The sequence below is a fragment of the Triturus cristatus genome, chromosome 1_1 (assembly GCF_964204655.1).
Source record: "Triturus cristatus chromosome 1_1, aTriCri1.1, whole genome shotgun sequence".
Taxonomy (NCBI): Eukaryota; Metazoa; Chordata; class Amphibia; order Caudata; family Salamandridae; genus Triturus; species Triturus cristatus.
Window position 1 is genome coordinate 1,275,739,672 of NC_140579.1, and position 16,345 is coordinate 1,275,756,016.

Consider the following 16,345-nt stretch of genomic DNA (forward strand, 5'->3'; position numbering starts at 1 on the left):
TAAGGGTTTTCCAATGAGGGAGGTACAGCCTGTTTGAAGGGACCGCGTTGCTGGCGTGGGTGACCGGCCTGACATACCGGCGGGTTTTAGGCAAATATGGGTCCATGTCCCTTGGAAAAGGTCTGATGTCCTCCAGCTTAAAAGCCAATTGCCTGACCCGCGTAAAAATCCAGAGGGTTATTACAAGGAATTGACTCAGACCCTCCAGTCTTGCGTGATGACTTTAGCAGATATCGATATGTTAATGGGACAGGTAGTACCGACTGAAGTATGGTCTAAAATACGTCATAATAATCAGGCAGAATTTGGCCACACTTGGCAACAACTTGGGGAGGCCGACAGAGCTCGAACTGGCAGTGAGAAACCTGATCCCATGATCATGGCCCTTCCGGCCCAGATACTTACCGTCATGAAAAAGATGTTGACACCTCACCATATTAATTGGGATAAATTAGCTGCTTGCAGGCGAAAGAAAGATGAAAGTGTCTCATACTTTTTCACACGATTTGAAAACACGTTCACCGACAATAGTGGACAGAATATGACTTCAGAGGGGGGACAGCGACTGTTTGTGGATAAATTTGTGTCCAATTTGTTACCAGAACTTGGGACTAAGCTCAAAATGTCGGAAAGTGTCTGGCCCATTTCCACCCCGTCTGGCATTTTGACAATGACCCAGTATTATGAGAATAGGGAGAATGAAGAGCGAGACAAAACAGATACGAAGACTAAAGATCTAAAAACAAAGGTATTACTCCAACAGGCATACCCGACCCAGAAGCAAAACAGGGGTGCCCCGAAGTTTCAACGAGTTGCTCAGAAACCTGCCCCCATGACTCCTCGCCCACCGCTGGGGTCCAATCAGTGCGCTTATTGTCGCCAGGAGGGTCATTGGCGCGATGAGTGTCCCTTGTTGGTCCGGAACCACTCTGCTCCTGCTAACCGCTTCACAGGGCAACGGCCCCAGAGAGGACGAGGCGGACTTAGAACACAGTTACAGGACAGGCGCCCCCTCATGCATGAGAATAGATTTGATACAGCCAATTATGAAGATCGCAATTATTTTACTGAGGATTATGAGCTCAAAGAAGGGACGGGGTTTCTGTCCCACTAGGATTGCCAAGGACAAGGAAAGGGACCCGTGCCTATTCCTGTTGACCAGAAGGGACCGTATGTTCACGTTACAACACTGGGTTCTACGGAACCATTCTTGGTCGACACTGGTGCAACCAAAAGTTATATTGCTAGGTCTAAAGTTTCTGGGGCCCCCTTGTCTGGCACAAATAACGTTTCAGTGGGGTTCTCTGGTACCCCAGTGCTTAGCCCCGTCTCACAACCACTGGAACTAACGATAGGACCCTACACGGTTGATTCCCCTTTGGTTTTGACTTCCACATGTGGAGAAAATTTGTTGGGTTTAGATCTATTGAAAAGATTACATGCCACCATATACTGTTCTCCTGATGGTGTTTACATCACTATGGGACCCCCTACCACACACCCAGTATATTTAGCCTCCTGAGATCCCCTTCCCCAGGAACTTCAAAATGTCCCTCCCACCCTTTGGGCCAAAGATGACACTGATGTAGGCCTTTTGTCCATACCCCCCTTTTCTGTTACCCTAAAGGAAAATGCTCGCCTTCCCCGACTTCCCCAATACAAAATACCAAAGGAAGGGGAGAGGGCATTGCTCCAGATCATTTCTGAACTTATTGACAAGGGCGTGGTTGAAGAGACAAGAGGCAATGTGTGTAACAGCCCAATTTTGCCTGTCCTCAAACGAACCGACCCTTCCAAGCCCCCCGTTTTTCTTTTTTTTTCATTGATTTACGCGAAATAAATAAAATAGTAGTTCCCCAGTTTCCTGTGGTCCCAGATATCACTGCCGTACTCCCTATGATCCCCCCGTCGTCATGTTTCTTTTCTGTCATTGATTTGAAGAATGCCTTCTTTAGTATACCCGCTGATGAACAGAGTAGGGATCTTTTCGGATTCTCATTGGCAGGTCGTAGTTTCCGGTTCTGTAGAGCTCCTCAAGGATATACAGAGAGCCCTTCCATTTATAGTCAGGCCCTCAAGGGCCAACTTGATTCCCTGTCCCTACCTCAAGGTACCGCATTACTCCAGTACGTTGATGATTTGCTCATAGCAGCAGACACCGAGGCATTATGTAAAGAAGCTATGATTAAATTGCTCCTGCATTTAGCACAGTTCAATCACAAAGTTTCCCTCTCCAAGCTCCAATATTGTCGACATGAAGTTACCTACTTAGGTCATCTCCTGTCGAAGGAGGGACGCCGCCTCACCCCTGAACGAATACAGACTATCAGTAAAATGCCCCCACCAAAAACGCAGAAATAGGTCTGTGCTTTCATTGGTATCACCTCCTACTGCCGCTAATGGATACCCAATTTTTCTCTACTCATTAAACCTTTGTTGGCCCTCACACTTAAAGATGTTCCTCACCCGCTTCCTTGGACAAATGAGTGCCAGCGTGCATTTGAAGAACTGAAAACCGCCTTGTGTTCGGCCCCGGTGCTAGGCACCCCTAGTTTCAGAAACCCTTCACTCTTTTCATACATGAGCGTGATGGTTGCGCATTGTCAGTATTAACACAGCATTTCGGTGACAGACAACGCCCCTGTGCATATTTTTCTGCAGTTCTGGATCCCGTGGCATGCGCGTTGCCCAGTTGCTTGAGAGCAGCAGCCGCAGCTGCCATATCCATTCGCCAATCTGCTGGTCTGGTTCTTGATACTGCGCTTACAGTTATGGTTCCTCACGCAGTTGATACTTTATTGAATAGGACAAAAAACACCTTACTAGTGCACATTTGTCCGGATATGAGTTGACTCTCTTAGCCAGTCATATCACCATCCGCCGCTGCACTACACTGAATCCAGCCACATTGTTACCCTTTGTTGATGGTAACACTAGTTCTGACCCGCATGATTGTGTCCTCCGGACGGAGGAAGTGACTATAAGCCGTGTAGACTTGAATGACATACCCCTCACTGATCCTGATGGTACCCTGTATGTGGATGGTTCTGGTTTCAAACTTCCTGATGGTAGCACAACTGCCGCCTCGCTATCACCACGTTACAGACAGTGGTGGAGAGTGAGAAGATACCTTACCAATCAGCACAGGCCGCTGAGTTAGTGGCGCTAATAAGAGCAGGGGAATTGAGTACGGGGATGGCCGTCAACATCTACACCGACAGCCAGTATGCTTTCGGAGTCGCCCATAATTTTCGGCGAATGTGGGCTGAGAGGGGATTTTTAACTTCTCACGGTACTAAGATACAACATGGTCAACTGGTCAGCAGACTGTTAGAAGCATTGACCCTTCCTTCCAAGATAGCTGTGATTAAATGTAGCGCCCACAAGAAAGTAACAGATGACATAGGAAGAGGTAATGCATTTGCTGACCAGACTGCAAAGCAAACAGCAAAAAATGTCTCCACCCGTATGTATGTAGCTGGCCCCTCAAATTGGGTACCGGAGGGAGGGATGCATGAGGACACTCTTGAAAATGTGAAGGAAATACAGCCAGAGGCAATTAGAAAGGAAAAGACTCTCTGGGAAGAGCAAACAGGCCTATTAAATGAGAATGGCTGTTGGACGGATCTGTCTGAACAACAGCGGTGGTTGTTACCCGATGCCTGTGTTTTTCCAGTGGTCACTATGGCTCATGGCCCAGCTCATATTAGTGCAAAAGGTATCTGCAAATTGCTAGCTCCGGTATGGCAAAACAAGCACATCCCAAAATATGCTGAGAGGTTAGTCAGGAATTGCATGATTTGTTTGATGCATAACCCAGGTAAGGGCACACCAACACCTGCTGGGAATTTTACGCCCCCGTCTTTCCTTTCGAGGTGCTCCAAATAGATTATATTCAGATGGAAAGATGCAACAACCTCCGATATGTCCTGGTGGTTGTGTGTGCCTTTAGTAAGTGGATTGAGGCATACTCCCTTAAGGACAACACTGCTATCAGCATTGCTAAGATCCTGATGAAGGAATTCTTTCCCAGATTCGGAATGCCCGGAATTATCTGGAGCGACAACGGAAGTCACTTTACAGGAGAAATAATGAAGAAAGTGTGTGTAGGGATAGGGATCAAACAGAAGTTCCATGCCGCCAATCACCCCCAGTCAGCGGGTCTGGTTGAATGCCACAATGGAACATTGAAATTTAAATTGGCTAAAATACAGGCTGACACAGGACTGTCTTGGCCGGACTCCATGCCCCTTGCCCTTTTATCCACTAGAGCCACGGCACATTCCAGAACCGGACTATCTCCTTATGAAATAGTGTTTGGTCAACCAGCTAATGTTTGGGAAGTGCCCCGCCCAAAGAAATATTCTGATATCGAATACCCATTGTTGATTGATTACTTACATGAATTGACCACTAACCTGCGTCTTATTCATCGTCAGGTACAGGACATCCTGCCACCCAAACCCGAGGGCCTCTGCCACACCATCCAGCCAGGTGATTGGGTCTGCATCCGCAACTTCCAGAGGACCAAGAACCTGGAGCCGAGGTGGAAAGCGCCCCAGCAAGTGTTGTTGGCTTCCAGGTCTGCAGTGAAAGTGTCAGGAAGAAAGAATTGGGTACACACGATGCACTGCAAACGAGTGCCTCTGCCACTGCCATACGACCAGTGGGTCAAATCCCACGCTTTGTACCCTTCAGTGATGCTAACGTTGCCTGGGCTTCATCTGAGCGAGAGGACGACGACATCCTACAAGCTGCTGTTCCTCCGCGTTTGAGGCTGCAGGACACAACAGCCGGAGCCTTTGTTTCCTGATCAAACAACGCCCGGGTCCACCAGGTACAGCCTTCGACCCAGAAAAAAGGACTGAAGAGACAAAGGTCTCTGCCCTCTACCTCACCTGGCCTGACGTTCGCTGCAGGGCTGTGATATTTGCCGGTGGATATATCCGACCGGTACCGGTGCAGCGGACCAGAGTGTGTCAATAGGACTGCTGGAATCACTGTTCGGTGAAGCAACCAACAATCACAGGCAGCAACTAGGGAAGACAGGGTGAGGCATGACGATGACAAAAATAAACGCTGAAAGCTTAAAGGACAGGAAAATGAAGAAGAGAAAGTACATAAAGATAATACATGGCCGGTACACAATCTGTCTACTTGTACTCATAATTATTTTACTTGTACTGGCCTGCCTTGGGTGGATAACACACGCTGCCCTTGCAGCACCTGAGTCTCCTACCTCTACAGAATCGCCTCATCAGCATGTGTCATTGCCCCCCCATGTGCAAACAAGAAGGGCAGAATTTTATAACAATACTTTCATTCAGATGTTACACCAGCACCAGTTTGTGGTGAATACAACGAACTGTTAGGTATGTGGGTTGCTGCCCCATACTGCGGGCACAGGGATCCCTGATTCCCGCTCCCTTTTCTCGAGCCTGTTCAGCCTACGGATGGTTTACGGTATTCTTTGACGCCTTCTATTCAGGTAAACCATCTACGCGATCCCCAGGGAAAAATAGTAGCAAGCAAGCATTCACCCACATTTTGGCTACGGAGTGGCCAAATATTAATAGGACTTCACCCGAAAAGGATGAATATGAGAACAACCACGGGTCTTTCTATCCGCTGAGCCTCACCGGCAGTGGAGGGAGACGACGGCTGCCGCCCCTCAGGGACCTCCCTGTCTACCCACATTCTGGACGATACTGCATCGAGAGCAGTGGAACAGTATGGGTGGGGGAGAGTGACTGCGCCTACACGCTCCAGCTTAAGGGCTCGACTCGCACAGCTCTGGTGGCTTCGCTCAATACCTATTTTGTGTGCGGGAGCAAGGCCTACACCTGGCTGCCCAAGTCATGGGCTGGCACCTGTTATATCGCTTGGTTGCTTCCCCCAACATACACAGCCGATGCCACACACCACATCCAGAAGAGAGGTGTAATTGACGCTGAAGACACGGCTGGCCAAGAATTTGGAGACTTTGCTAAAGGGTTCCTCCCCTTTTGGGGCCCTGTGGTCAATAGTCGCAATATTAAAAACCTTACAAGAGTGGTAGAGACCACCATCAACGTGACTGCCGGTGCTCTCAGTAACATCACTGCTGAATTTCAAGCGGACCGCCTCATGACTTTGCAGAACCGGATGGTTCTTGACATAATCCTAGCAGACCGTGGAGGAGTCTGTATATTGATCAGAACCAACTGCTGTGTATATATACCTGATAATGCGCCGACAGTTTATCAAGCAATCCAGAAGCTCCATAAGATTGTTTCCGACATCCATCAAGATGAGGGTTCATGGTCCCTAACCGGTTGGTTTTGGGGCATGGTCTCTCAGTGGGGATGGAAGATATTGATTTTTGTTGCCATCATTGCAGCCACATTCTTTTCTTGCTGCCTCTGTGTTCAATGTATGCCCGCGCTATGGGGCCTCTGTGCCACCTCTTTAACACCCAAGCCAGTAAATTCACACCACCAGAATGCCATGATGATGCTTGAGAAGGAGGTCCAGAATATGATGGACATTGACCTAGGAGATAACTGAAAGTTGCCTCTTCATGGCAAAAGGAGGGACTGTTGAACTATGCTTAAAATGGCCACTGAGACTCCATTTCGTGTTGCCATGTTCTCGGCAACCTGGTGAAGGATTGCTTTCTATGTCCCTGTTAGAACTTGCTTAACCCTCCTCGCTCCTTGCGTTTGAGCTGATTTCAGAAGCTGCTTGTGTACCTCGCCCCCCCATGCCCCCGGTTGTGCCAGAGACTTAGCCACATCCTGTCCACTGCTGGTAACTCAGCCTCTTACACCATCAGCTGTGCTCCGTGACCACGCGATCTGGGCGCTGAAACAAGAGGCTGTGTACATTGTGCAATCAGAGACCGACGCTCTCTGGCCACAATTACACCACCTGAGACTGATGAGGAACTTGTTGGATGTGTAAAGGGTGTGGCTAGTGCTATAATTATGTGTGCGCTGCGGAGTGAAGTAGCAGTCTCCGTAGAATTGTCTTTGTACCATTCTGGGACCCTGTCATTAGCTCGAGCTAATAAATTAAATTTACTTTCCTCCACAGCTAAGTTGTCCTGGTCTCTTTGGTAATGCATGAGTAATCAAGGTGAACCCGTAGATTCTAGGTGTCCCCTGCACCGCTGGCTTTGACCCTCCAGTAAGGAGGGGTCTCTAAAAGCCAGTTCTACATCCCCTCTGTGCAAAGGGCCCCTTTCTCTGCCCTCTTCTTTCCTTCGCATGCACCCCCTGTCTCCCCGCTGTGAGACACCCTCTCTTCCTATTTCCTTTCAGCCTGTCCGTTAAAAAAAAAAAGTGTTTCCCGTCTCTCCCTTCTATGTAATTGGCCCCTTTCTCTGCCCTCTTCTTTCCTTCGCATGAACCCCCTGTCTCCACGCCCTGAGACACACTCTCTTCCTATTTCCCTTCAGCCTGTCCGTTTTTTTCTTCTAAACAGTCCGCTTCTTCTCTACTCTCCATGCTATGGGCCCCTTTTTCTGCCATCTACTTTCCTTCGCATGCACCCCCTGTCTCCACGCTGTGAGACACCCTCTCTTCCTTTTTCCTTTCAGCCTGTCCGTTTTTTAAAAAACAGTCCGTTTCTTCTCTCCCCTGTATGTAATGGGCTCATTTCTCGGCCCTCTTCTTTCCTTCTCATGCACCCCCTGTCTCCAGGCCGTGACACAACCTCTCTTCCTATTTCCTTTCAGCCTGTCCGTTTTATTTTAAAACAGTCCGCTTCTTCTCTCTACTCTACGTAATGGGCCCCTTTCTCCGCCCTCTTCTTTCTTTCGCATGCACCCTCTGTTCCAGGCCGTGAGACACCCTCTCAACCTATTTCCTTTCAGCCTGTCCGTTTAAAAAAAAAAATAAGTCTGCTTCTTCTATCCCCTCTACGTAAGGGGCCCCTTTCTCAGCCCTCTTCTTTCGTTCGCATCCACCCCCTGTCTCCATGCCGTGAGACACCTCCTCTTCCTATTTCCTTTCAGCCCGTCTGTTTTTTTTTTCAACAGTCCGCTTCTTTTCTCCCCTCTAAGTAATAGGCCCCTTTCTCTGCCCTCTTCTTTCCTTCGCATGCACCCCCTGACTCCTTTTAGCCTGTCTGTTTTTTTTTAAACATTCCGCTTCTTCTCTCTCCCCTTTATGTAATGGGCACCTTTCTCCGCCCTCTTCTTTCCTTCTCATGCATCCCCTGTCACCGCGCCGTGAGACACCCTCTCTTCCTATTTCCTTCCTGCCTGTCCGTTCTTTTTAAAAAAAAACAGTTCGCTTCTTCTCTCCCCTCCACATAATGGGCCCCTTTCTCTGCCCTCTTCTTTCCTTCGCATGCACCTCCGTCTCCACGCTGTGAGACACCCTCTCTTCCTATTTCCTTTCAGACTGTCAGTTTTTTTTTAAACAGTCCACTTCTTCTCTCTCCTCTACGTAATGGGCCCCTTTCTCCGCCCTCTCCTTTCCTTCTCATGCACCCCGTCTCCATGCCTTGAGACACCCTCTCCTCGTATTTTCTTTCTGCCTGTCCGTAGTTTTTTTTTTTTATTTCAAAATATCTTTATTGAATTTTTTTTGTAAAAGAACAGACAGGAGCAGGGAACCAGACTGGCATCCCGGTGTACAGGAGATGGAATGCAAATGGGCCAAAAGGCGAATGCCAGCATTAGTCGCATGTGTTAACATTGAAGTAATCAATTATTCCCCGTCTCCAGAAAGGAAGGAAGAAAGAAAGAGAAAGGAGGAGAAGAGGAAAGGAATCCTGAAAGAAGAGAAGAAGAGAAGGAGAGAATGTCTAGCACCCCAATCCCGAAGTACAGTATAATATAGTAGACAAAATACGAGACCATACACTTCCATAACTGTGAGGACACATATGGATGATCATACCACAAAGTAAAGTCAAGGTGGTTTATGAGTAGCAAAGTACGCATCTAGGGTAGACCATATACTCCTGGTGGGTGATTTCCAAGGCGATTGTTGCAAGACAATGTTATCTGCCCCCCTAAGGTGTATGACCCAGTTCATCCAGCAGTTGTATGAGGCTTTAGTAGTATCCTTCCAGTTGGAGAGTACCGTTTTGACTGCAGAAATCAACAGTAGATCAAGGAGAGCTCGATCATCCTCCGACTGCAAATCAACCTGTAAAAAAGCAGAAACTACAGACGGAAGAGTCCTAGGAATTACACAGTTAAACAGCATAGATAAAAATAGGTAGACTCTATCCCAGAAGGGTTTCACTGCAGAACAGTGTAAAATGAGATGTGCTAAATCACCCCTGTCCTGATTACAATTCCAACATTTGTCATCTTCCCGGATCCCCATGGAAAACAACCTAGCTGGTATCCAGAAAGCCTTATGTAGTAGCCAGAATTTCGTTTGTGAAAGAACTGGGGAAATTTTATTGCGTGAAACTGACTTCCATAAGGGGGGCCACGAATCATCGGTTAGCTGATTAACCGAGAGAACGCTCCAATACTCAACAATCTTAGAATTAAGCCTGGAGGATTTGGGGCGCAAGAGTTGGTAAATCTGGGAAACCTGATGGCCAAGTCTATTAAGTTTTGAAGCAAATGAGGGTAACGATGGAGAACCAGGGGACAGTCTGGATTTCGCAATGGCAGCCCTCACTTTCAGAAGATTATAAAATTCAATATCAGCTAGTTGGAATCTAGACTGTAGTTCCGTGAACGACAGTGGGTAAGCATTATTTTCTAATTGTTGAGGGAAGAAAATACCGGATTTGCACCAGGAAGCAAGAGACAATGGTTTACCCTTGTAGAGGAATTTGGAGTTTAGCCAAATTGATTCCATATTGGAACCCCTCACCCTAACATCCATGGTCTTGTCTAACCTCAAGAGAGCCAATTTAGTGTTCTTAAAGATGGATCTCGAGTGTGTGGCGATGAGGCGGTTGGCCGTGAGAAATGATAAGTGGTGTATGTTATTGAGGAGGGCCCCTTCCACTTCCAACCACACTGGTATGTAATTATCAGGAGGAGAAATCCAGAGGAGGCCTTGCTTTGCCAAAAAGGCGTATTGATAGAGACGAAAGTCCGCCAGATTCACGCCCCCCAGCGTCTTATCAAGCCTTAATTTACGAATGCTAATTCGGGCTTTTTTGCCGCGCCAAAGAAAAGATGTTAGGAGAGTATCTAGTTTATGGTGAAAGGAATCAGTTAAAATGAGTGGTAGCATACTTATGAGATAATTAACTAAAGGAGTGACCATCATCTTGATAGTTTCGATTCTCCCCCACCACGTTATAAATTTTGGGGACCAGGAATCAAAAAGTTTCTTAATTTTCTGCAGGAGTACCTTTTCGTTTTGATGCAGGGTATCTAAAATGTTATTTCCAAATTCAATCCCCAAGTATTTTATGAAGCCTGGTTACCAAATCAACCCAGAGTCTCCCAACATATCATTGGTACAAAACACGTTTAATGGCTTGACTTCCGATTTATCTCTATTGAGTTTATACCCGGAGTGTAAGGAATACGCTGCAATCGTTTCCATTAGGGCTGTGATGGAAGAATCCGGGCATTCCGTAACTATCAAAATATCGTCCGCATACGCGGCCAATTTGACTCGCACCCCATTGATATCAATACCTGTAATATCTGTGTTGAGCTTGATGGCCTGAAGGAGAGGTTCCAGCGCCAATAGAAAAAGTGAAGGAGATAAAGGGCATCCCTGTCTGGTACCCTGATAAAGGTGGAAAGACTCCGAAAGCGACCCATTGACAGCTATGCGACCAGTCGGTTTTAAATATAGAGCCATAACCATTTTGATAAAATCAGGGCCCAAATTAAACAGGTGAAGGCAACGTTCCAAGAACGCCCAAGAGACTCTATCGAATGCCTTCTCGGCGTCTAACGTGATGGCAACAGAGGGTTCAGGTTTAGCGGCAGCATTTTCTAATATATGGCATAACAAGCGTGTGTTGTCACTAGATAGCCGGTGCCGGAGGAACCCCACCTGGGAGTTACTTATCAATTTGTGAAGGACCAAATTTAATCTGACAGAGAGTATTTTGGCGTACATTTTGCAGTCAACATTTATGAGCGAAATAGGCCTGTAATTTTTTGGATAAACCGGGTCTTTTCCCTCCTTGGGAATAACAACAATGTTGGCTTCGGTCATAGAGTCAGGCGTAAGACCTGTGGCAGCACTGTGGTTAAAAACCTGTTGCATAATAGGACCTAATTGGGATAAAAAGGATTTATAAAAGGATGCCGTGAAGCCATCTGGGCCTGGTGCTTTATTGTCTTTCAGAGATCTGACAGTCTTTTCTATTTCCGAACCATTGATTTCCCTGCCTAGCATGGCAGAGTCTTCCACTGAGAGTTGTGGCAGGTTAAGACCTCGGAGAAAAGCAGTGCACTTCTCATTGTCAAAAGATTGATTGTTCGAGTATAGATCCTGGTAAAATTGTTTGAAAGTGTTGAGGATACCATTATGTGATGTGTGGGTTTGGTTATTAGCATCCCTAATTGCAGAGATGACATGTTGATCTTGTCTATGTTTGAGATAGGAAGCTAAAAGTTTCCCTGCCTTGTTAGCCTCGCATAAATTCAGCGCTTTAAATTTGTTGATCCACACCCCGGCACGTTCACTTAGTATCCTATTGTACTCGTATTTTTTCTGTGTTAGGGTCGATAATATAGTGGGATCCCTTGGGGAGGCTATGTGGTAAGATTCTAAACTCCTGATCTCTCGTTCTAGCTGGAGTAGACCTTGGTTCATGCGTTTATTTATTTTTGTTTTTATAGCAATCGCTAGTCCCCGTATAGTAGCCTTCAGAGCATCCCAGTGTGTATTTATATTCGTGTCAGAGACCTTATTATGAACAAGATAATCAGATATGGCCTCCGCAATCCTCTGTTTATCCTCAGGGTCTGATAAGACATCGCTGTTAAACCGCCATCGTTTGGGAGTCTGCACCCTGTGGCTACCCGTTAATTTAAGAGAAATGCAGGAGTGATCAGAAATCAACCTTGGGGCTATATCAGAGGACTCGATGAGGCTGGTGTATGACCCAGAGACAAGGATATAATCAATCCTAGAGAACGAATTGTGAGGGGGTGAGTAGAAAGTATAGTCCCGTGTGTCTGGATGCTGGAGTCTCCAGGGGTCTTTGAGGTTAAATTTAGAGCAAATAGTCGTAAGCATAGCGTGTGAACTCGTAGGTTGATAGTGGCAGTTGGATTGTCTATCTATCACCGGGTCTAGGGGGAGATTGAAGTCGCCTGCCATTATGATTAGGTCCTCCTGAGAAAAACTATCTAGCCTGTCCGAGATGTTGGACCAATAGGAGGGGTCATCAGTATTGGGACCATAAATGTTGACCACGTGTATTAAATTTTCGCCTCTCCTCAAGTGAGTAATCAAGAGGCGATCCTCATTGTCGTGTGTATAGGATTCTATCTTGATATTGGCAGATCTCGAGATCAATGTTATGACCCCCCGTTTCTTTCTATCTGCTGGCGAGCATGCCATTTGCGAAATCCAGTTGCCCCTAATGAGCCTACTATCATCCTCCGAAAGCTTTGTCTCTTGTAGGAGCATAATATCACTTTTGGTCTTGGCTAAATACTCTAAAACCTTACGTCTTTTCACTGGGTGATTTAGACCTTTGACGTTTAGGGACACAACCTTCAGATCGGTCGAAAGGGCGCACTGTCTGTTAATGGCCATCAGTAATAGTTATAAATGGTGAAATCAGTAGGCATAAAACTGGATATGGAGACAGAGACGAATGTCTAAGAAACCATATTATAGGGCACATATGATAGTCAAACAGAACATACATCCTCATCAGCAACATAACCTGGAAAACCAGGTAAACCCATCTCGGAAAATGCATATGGGATATAAGGCACCAGACAAGACGAGAAAGAAAAAGAGACCAGAGAGAGAGAGGAATGAAAGAGAAGGAAGAAAGGAAGGAAAAGAAAAGAAAGGAAGAAAGATGGAGAGCATCTAAAGAATCAACAATGAAGACAATGAAAACGTTATTGAAAACGTGAGCGCTCTCAACCCATACCCCCCCGACCCCTCCCTCCCCTCCCCAACCACAATACTTAGCATATGGGAGGAGCGACGACAGAAGTGCCACCCACACTCCAGGGGAAAGCTGCATGATCAGAACAGCTATATACCTTCCCACAATCCAACTGACAAACGCTCTTCGGCTAACGTGCCAGACTAACTAAAAACAAATACAAATACAGATATCACCATGACCAAGCACCGACCCAAGCAATAATGGGTTTGTATCGACCCCAAAGTAGAGATGAATCATTACATTACGTCGGAACATCAGAAGAAGACAATTATAAGTGGAGCGAAGGCAACCAAGTAAGCCCTACACCGGGCCTGGCGAAGATTTCCTTTTACTGGCGGAAAGCTGCGATAAGTCCATATCTTGAGTAGGAGGGCCTTCCAAATAATTTGCAAGGTCTCTGGGGTCATTGAAGAAGAGTTGTCTTCCTCCGTCAGTAATCTTAAACCTGGAGGGGCCGACAAAGGAGAACATAATACCCTTGTTTCTCAGCTTATCTCTTAGGTTTAGGAAACCTTTGCGTATGTCGACAGTAGGCTTCGAAAAGTCTTGGGTGAAAACAATTTTGTGCCCCTTCCAGGTGAGTTGGTGATTTTTCCAGGCGTAGTTAAGTATAGCTTCAACATGGCGAAATCGCACAGGTTTACATATGATTGGTCGGACCCCCTGCCTAGATGAAGATTTAAATGAAGGGATTCTGTGTGCTCTGTCTAATTCAAAAGGTTGATCAAACGATATGCCCGTAAACTTAGGAATCCAGTCTTCCAAAAAGGCTAAACAGGAGCCAAGAGCTTCCTCCGATCCCTCCGGAACGCCAAGAATTCGGAAGTTACCTCTACGATTACGGTCCTCCAACTCGGCTGACTGCCTTAAGAGCCTAGACGACATGTCCTTTAGAGAATTCGTGTCAGAGCATGACTTGGCAACCGTGTCCTCCACATCGCTAATCCTCTGTTCTGCTGCTGAAAGTCTGTTATTTACCATGTTCAAGTCTGCTCTAATGGCCGTGATCTCCAGCTGTATAGTATCTGTAGTATGCTTGGTTGACTTGGCTAACTCATGAACATCAGCCAGCTTTTTAAGAATTAAATCTAACGTACTATTGATGTCTGGTTTCAACTTGATGGGTGAATCTGACTGTGAGGGTTCACCTTTATTTCGTTTATGCAGCAACTTAGAGTCTCGGTCAGCCATTTTGGAGGTTACTTAGGACTTGACAGCAACCAGATAGACAGTTGGTAGCCTGCGTGGTTGATGAGATTGACTAGGGAGATATAGGCGCTCCGTGCCAGGAGAGATCACGTAATGTGGATAAGACTGTTCGGAGGGCCAGACGATATCAACCCTTGCGATATCCTCAAATGACAGATAAGGTGGGATTAGCCAACAGTAGGCGGTGTAGTAGGAAATCGCGGTGAGTCGCGATGAAGAGAGGGCTATCCTAGTATGAAGACGGCGGTATCCACTGGTGTGGGATAGAGCAGAAAGATGCCCGGCGAGAAGTGCAATCTAAGCGCAGCAAGGTGGGGAAGGCTTCCCTCCTCAAGTCGCACTGAGAGGGCATAGCGCAGAAACGTGGCAAAGCAGGGCTCGGTGCGCGGCACCTACTCACACTAGAAACCCCACAACGGGGCGCACAGGCACCTCAGAGAGCAAGACTGGGACTTAGCAGGCAAGATAAGGCAGGAGTGCTCAGGTCCACCTCTGATGGGAGGCACTGGCCATGTTCCAATGAAGCAGCAGACGGGCGTCGGGATCAAGCTGAAAGGGGACCCCCAACGAAGCGCAAGCAGGTTTCTGGTGAGGAATTGACTCGCGCTAGGTCCCTGGAGGAATCGGTAGCGTGGATGTTTGCATATAGGGAGCACTGGCCCTGGCCCTGGCCAGAACCGGAGCTTTTCTACCTCGCCGCCATCTTTGAATCAGGCAAGCAAGGATTGTATTCAACAGAGTGCCGAGAAGCAGAGGCGGTGAAATCGCCGGGACCACAGAGCGGCATCGATGTGAGAGGGCACAGAGGAGTGGTAGAAGCTGGCGTACCTGCCGCGGGTCAGCAAAGCAGCCGAACATGAACTTCTCTCTCGGCTCGGCGGTCAGGCGCCATCTTGAAGATCGGGTAATGTGTCGCGCGTCGCGAGGGAGACCCTCTGGAGAGTTGGATTTCCAGCATCCGCCGTCGGGAATAAGGAGGTCTTCAGACGCCTGGGCACCCACGAGACGTTGCCATCACTCCCCAGTGTACGCTCAGCCGTTTGCAGGGCTCGGGAAGGACAGCGTTTCCCCCGGTCCGACGGAGCGGCTGAATCAGGCGGCCATCTCTACTGCCGTCCAAGCCACGCCTGCCTGTCTGTAGTTTTTTTTTTTTAAAACAGTCTGCATTTTCTCTCCCCTTTACGTAATAGGCCCCTTTATCTGCCCTCTTCTTTCCTTCGCATTCACCCCTTGTCTCCACGCCGTGAGACACCCTCTCATCCTATTTCCTTTCAGCCTGTCCTTTTAAAAAAAAAAAAAAATCCGCTTCTTCTCTCCCCTTTACGTAATGGGCCCCTTTCTCTGCCCTCTTCTTTCCTTCGCATGCACCCCCTGACTCCACGCCGCGAGAGACCCTCTCTTCCTATTTCCTTTCAGCCTGTCGTGTTTTTTTAATTTTTTATAACAGTCTGCTTTTTCTCTCCCGTCTACGTAATGGGCCCCTTTATCTGCCCTCTTCTTTCCTTCGCATGCACCCCTTGTCTCCACGCCGTGAGACACCCTCTCATCCTATTTCCTTTCAGCCTGTCCGTTTTAAAAAAAAGCAGTCCGCTTCTTCTCTCCCCTCTACATAATGGACCCCTTTCTCTGCCCTCTTCTTTCCTTCGCATGCACCTCTTGTCTCCACGCCTTGAGACACCCTCTCTTCCTATTTCCATTCAGCCTGTCAGTTTTTTTTTTTAAACAGTCTGCTTCTTCTCTCCTCTCTACGTAATGGGCCCCTTTCTCCGCCCTCTTCTTTCCTTCTCATGCACCTCCGTCACCGCGCCGTGAGACACCCTCTCTTCCTATTTCCTTTCTGCCTGTCCGTTCTTTTTTTTTTTTTTTAAACAGTCCACTTCTTGTCTCCCCTCTACGTAATGGGACCCTTTCTCCGCCCTCTTCTTTCCTTCGCATGCACCCCTTGTCTCCACGCCGTGAGACACCCTCTCCTCCTATTTTCTTTCTGCCTGTCCGTATTTTTTTTTTAAAAACAGTCTGCTTTTTCTCTCCCCTTTATGTAATGGGCCCCTTTATCTGCCCTCTTCTTTCC